Here is a 6,000-nt window from a genome sequence, read left to right as displayed (position 1 = left end):
AGTAAAAAATGTTAGCCTGAATGCACTGTAAGTTGCTTTGGATAAAAGTGTCTGCTAAATGTAAAAATGAAAACATACCATAACAGTTCTAAACAAATACTGTATGTTGGTGGATTTTTATCCCTTGACTCGCCTCCAGCCTCTTAGGTCCGGACTCCTCCGCGGCCCGTTGACCCGTCGGCTTCACCATGGCTCCTAGCTCCTTCCAGGAGGGAGCATAATGTCAGGATTCTGGACTGTTTGTGTGTGTTTTGCTCCCCGTGACCCAGTTTCTCCCTCTTGTTTATTGTGTTAATTTGATTCCAGGTGTGTCTCCTTAGTCCCCTCGATTAGTCCGTTAGTCTCGTTATCTTGTGTTTATAAGCCCCAGTCCATTCAGTTAGTTTTTGTTGGGTCTACAGGTTATGTTCGTGTGTCATTCCTCATTCCTGTTGTGGATTTTTTCCCTGTGTTTGTTCATTAAAGGACTGTGACAACTGGGAGAAGCATTATTATGGATTATTTACTCATATTTTATTGTGATGTTTTTATCATCTGTTTGGACTTTCATTCTGACGGCACCCGTTCACTGCAGAGGATCCATTGGTGAGCAATTGATGTAGTGCTCAATTTCTCCGAATCTGTTCTGGTGAAGAAAAAAAAACTCAACTACATCTTGGATGGCTTGAGGGTGTGTTGAGTGGTTTTTGTATTGATAATTTTTTTGTGATATGGAGATATTAATGCGGTTACATTATAATTTATCCGATAAGCCAATACATCACTACCATCTGGTTCCATAACGGCAGGAGGATGTGGAATTTGTGTAAAGTCCAGGGTAACAGTATCACCGTCTGTAAGAATGAATAAATGTAACCATAAAAGAGCTTGTTTATTGTAATCTCTAGCTAAGCAGTTTTCCAGTGAACTTCTTGTGTATTGTATGACAGAGCTGGACACTCTGTGAGAGCAGCTCTGATGATTTGGGGTTTGTTCAAGTTTCACAGAATAGAAGAAAATGCCAAGAAGCCTGTAGATAGATGCAAAATAAAAATTAAAAGTATGACCCTAATCACATATAATTCAAAAGAAACAGACATTCATATTGGGAACACAAAGTTGTGGTTTATGGCTGTGATACTGTTACACATAAACTTTTTTTTTTTTTTTTTTTTTTTTTTTTTTTTTTTTGAGAACTTTTTTTGTGTGTTCATGTTTTTTTAGAAATTGATACTTTTATTAAGCAAAAATGCATTCATCTGACCAAAAGTGACAGTTAAGAAGACTTTTACATTGATTCAGTAGATTTCTATTTCAAATAAATGCTGCTCTTTTGAAACTGTGTGTGTTTGCGTGGGAAAGCGCAGCTATGTAGGCAATACTAGGTCAGCTAGACCTCTCTGTGTCCTGTTTTGGGTTGTTTGTGTATGTGTATTTCCTCAGGTGTTTTCCTGCTTTGATGCTTGATGGAAAACTCTTTATAACATCAATAATCTCACTGAGCACCAGTTCAGCCTCCTCGTTCTGTTGAACAAGACTGTGAATCCACAAAAATGTAATTTTCCTGCAACTGTTTCATGACATTTGCAGTTTTCACATGTTCTGTTCCTGCACATGACAAAGTGTGCAGTCGACAAGGTTAAGAAGAAACAGAATCTCTCAAGTGAGCACGGCCAACAATTCGTGAGTAATGGGAACCACATGTATGATATTTTGATTTAAGTGGTAATACATGAGAAAACTGAAGCTTCATCTTTTCCTGCGAGTTCTGTGTAACTCTACCTCTTCACAGCTACTCTTCAGGCAGGAGAGGAGGAGATGTGAGGGGTGTGATGAGGTCAATCCCCTGGTGCCTGATAGTGAAACTGAAAAATCATGGAGAAAATATGGACTCGGGGCACATGCTATATTTCCTGTACAGAGTCTGGACTGTGGAGGTACAACTCGTGATAAATATTACAAATTAAGTCTTGCTTATTTTTCCTTAAATATCTTAATCTATTTTGTAACATGTTTTATTACACTTTAGAATTTATTAGATGTCATAAGAAGTCATGAAAAGGGCAATTATTGAGTTTCTGTAATCATTTGCATGCGTCAAAGGCAATAAACCTACACCACAGTCTATTACTCAACATAAATCTAATCATAATGTTCTAATTCTCAGAATACCCCCTGATGACATCTGTCTTATTTATCATAGCTCTTCCTCTGTAGGCCAGGTGCTCTTTAGTCTGAACGAATCTACTAAACAGTTGCAGAGAATTTTATTTTTGATAAAACCATCCATCAAATTTGCACCACAAAGGTGGCACAGAAGTGCTTCTGAATGGAATTTAGGTGTCTTTACACAGTCTGTTTAATGCTGCTTTGAGGTGGCATGAATGCATTTACATACTAAATACAACTGTATGATTAGTCAGAGCAGCTATAATTTAGTTGCCCTTTCATGCAGCATTTTGCCTTTACACTTAATTTTGAACAGGCAAAGAGCAGCCTTAACTTGGCTGTGTAAAGATGACTAAATACTTAATTCCTACAAAGTTCAGTATTTGTGTTTGGTACCACAGCTCTGTATAAAAGAGGGAAGGAGTTTTTACCCCAACGGGCCTCATTTCCTTTGTCTTCATGCCCTATGATTATGATGACAATTGAGGGACTGTTGTAATCCTGCATAAATATTCATTCAGACTTTTTCCATTCCATAGAGAAAGAAGAGGAAATGAGTAAAAATTACTGAACTGTTCCTGTACTAGGTAAAGTCCTGCCATGGCAAGTCAAATCATGTTCGTTTGATTTTGTTTGAAGGTCATTTATATTTATATACTTGAGTTGGTTGTATTTCCAGCATTCCCCCTCATGTCTCGCTGAGAAATTGATTTTATTAATTCTCAAAGTCCATGATGCAGATTTTCAGAGTCACCAGCAACGCCAGGTCCTTCAACCCCACTCATTCAGAATTACTAGTGTTCTGATAGTCCTCACCTGTCTACACTAATCAACCACAGTATAAAGCCACCCACCCGTCACCACCTCAGTGTCTGGTCTTCTTGTTACTTCTTGCATCAGCTTACCTGACTACTTACCTGATCTACTTTAGGATCCCTTCATCTTCAGTCATCTGTTTAGCATTCCAGATTCCCCACGAACCTGCAAATCAAGGACAGTGTTACTGCTCAGCTAAGTCTCAGCTAGAAATACTGAACTATCACTTACCTGTGATCATTACTTTCTCCTCTAAAGCCTCTCTGTTGTGGATATTTACCTGCGTTGTCTCCTTCTGCTGACACCCTTCTCCTGTTTGCCCTCCTTAATATGTTATTGGAGCCTTCTTTTCCAATATCGGTATGTATTTGGCACAGAAATTCTTTGGCACAGAATCTTTGATTCTTCTGCCATTACATTACTTGCATGCTTTGGTGAACACACACACACACTGCATCAGGGTGTGGATTGGCTGTGATGAGTGACATATTATTGTCTTTGATCTCAGGACTCTCTTCACTTAATCAAGCCAAGAGCGAGCGAGAAAGAGAGATGCGAGGAGGAGATTTGAAGTAGGAGAGACCGTCTGCTGAACATCAGGTTAGATCACCTCCATATGTACACTCTACTTGCTTAAAACCGGTTGCTTTTTCTTAACCTCTTTCAAGGATTGGATTTACAAATATATTTAATATTAGAAATAATTCTTTGTTTCTAAAGCAGTGTATATGTAAATTTTACATTTTGCATGCTGTTGATGCATCCTTGTTTAGCATACATATACTGTATCCAGATGTACTTGTGGAGATGTGTTGCTGCATGTTGTTGTGAGGTCTGGGACACAGGCTTCTGGCGCCGCATGTACTTCATTAAACTTTGTTGCACCATTTTATCATAGACGTCTATGCACTCATGCAACGCACACACGATATATGAGGCACTGCGTGATTAATACTCTAGGGCAGTGTGTGTGTGTGTGTGTGTGTGTGTGTGTGTGTGTGCGCTCCACTTTGCTCCTTACTGTTTCACGTTACCTAAATCGGCAAATAAAACCTGGTCTTGACAGAGGCACACAAATCATCAACATGTATGATAAAGTCATCCAGTCCAGTTCTGGTGAGCGGCCCCTTCTAACACTGAGTTTTCCTGGGAGACCTTCATTCAGCCAGACACAATGGAACTGCACCGTGTGCTGGCACTGAGGCAGAAACCAGATACTCATCAAACCTCCCGAGTACCTCACGCTTTCTCCCCACTCTCAGCTACATGCCTATAATAGTTACACAGTGTGTACTATTTTGAACACGAACACATTTAAGACAATGTATATTGGCCCTTATAAAGAGGTGGGGGATTGGGGATGGTATGAACATTATAAAATTTATGTAATTTTTTTTTTTTTTTTTTTAATTCTTTGAAATTTTACAATTAAAATATTTTATATTTATTTAAATTGATTAAAAAAAAAAATTGCAGTGCCGATACTGTGGGTTGGAGGGGTACAGAATAATGCCAGTATGTTACAGTGCGTAAATGTGAATATGAGCACATTAGGGAAAACTTTTTTTTTTTTAAATTATGTAGGCTATTTATCTGTAGAAATTATATCATAATTTGGACCCGAGGAGCAGAGCTTGGGCCAAGACAGATAAGGTTCAATTCAGGTTGAATTCAGTGTCCTTTGTACATAAATATTAATTTAAATAATTTATTTTCCGTTTTAATTTAGATTTTTTTTTTTTTTTTTTATGAATGTGGGCACATTACAGACAGAATTCATTCCCCCTTGTTGTCAAAAGTGAGAAAAAAAATCGTCTGAACATTGTCTTATATTTATGCATTTATCTGTGGAATTAGTTTCATAAATTGAAAAAATCCATTTATTTTAAAATTTTTAATGTATAAAAAAATTAAATCATAAGTTGTTCATTGAAATGTATTCATTTACTACATAAATAAAAAATACAGTACTAGATTGCATTTTTATTGCCTGTGACAACAGCAGCTCTGAGTGTTTTGACGTGTCAGTGTCATCATGATTAAAAGCAGTAAAATCAGTGTTGGCTGTGGTAAATCTGGACCCAGAAATCAAGATTAAATCTAAATATTTGGATGCTCAATTGTGAGTCTTTCTAAAGTAGCCCATGACGAGAATTCTGGGAAATTTCAGTGTGCAGTATCTCACCAACACTGACCTAAAGTTTATTGTAGGATCACGTTGTATATTATTATGTGTATCATATATGATTACACCCCATGCCCTGCGTTATATCAACATTACAGTTTGCTTGACTTGCCAAGGTTTGCAGCAACAGGTTCTGTGTAAACCATCCGTTGCCTGGTTAGAGAAATGACTACCAGATGTCTTCACTGCAGAGATAAAGAACCTGCATGACAGTCAAATCAGACAGACGCTCAGGGCGTTTCCAAGTATTCTCCCCTCATATGGGCTCATATGCATAAGTAAACAACCTGGGAGGTTTGTTAATGTGGGAACAGTCCAGCTGCCTTAATGGGTCATTGAGCAGCCATGGCTTCGTCTCTGAGGACCTGATTTACACCTCATGTAAAGAGCTGTGAATGGAGAGAAGGAATGAAATGTGCTCTGAGAGGGCAGCTTGCATCTTCCCTCTGAGACACGTTTGCCGTGGTGTCCATTGTGTCAGGAGATTTACAGCTCTGTGTTTGTTAGCACCACAAAACCACATAAAACACAATGAGCTCTGAATCTCTGAAGATCAATGGAATGAACAACAGAAGCAGGCCAACTGCTCAGTGGAGGCATCTGTAGTGATGGCCATTATCAGCAATGCATTGATTACCAGATTTACTTTTGCTAACATCATTTTTGCTGTTTGTATCATTCTACTTGACTGTGTTGGTTGGTTCCAGAGTGGTGGAGATTTGACTTTTTCTGCAGGCATTATTATGATTCATTCAGTAACCAAATAAATAAGTCTTCAATGATTAACTGAAAAAAAAAGATTATATATATATATACAAATTCAATTCATTTAATTCATGAGTGCTTAATTG

The 6,000-nt window shown here is 38.0% G+C and overlaps 1 protein-coding gene across 1 annotated transcript in view; it reads left to right on the top strand.

The window, feature by feature from the left end:
- The first annotated feature begins 1,543 nt into the window (after nt 1–1,543).
- Nucleotides 1,544–6,000, top strand: part of LOC109112960 (ubiquitin carboxyl-terminal hydrolase 24-like) — a 67,756-nt gene continuing 63,299 nt past the window's right edge. Inside the window, 5 exon segments of the mRNA XM_042777233.1 lie at nt 1,544–1,662; nt 1,772–1,916; nt 2,688–2,735; nt 3,223–3,324; nt 3,473–3,564. The gene's annotated coding sequence lies outside the window, so the exon portion shown is untranslated.

This window comes from Cyprinus carpio, chromosome A20 (assembly GCF_018340385.1).
Source record: "Cyprinus carpio isolate SPL01 chromosome A20, ASM1834038v1, whole genome shotgun sequence".
Lineage (NCBI taxonomy): Eukaryota > Metazoa > Chordata > Actinopteri > Cypriniformes > Cyprinidae > Cyprinus > Cyprinus carpio.
Note: the sequence above shows the minus strand (reverse complement) of the source record. Positions and strands in the feature narration are given on the sequence as shown.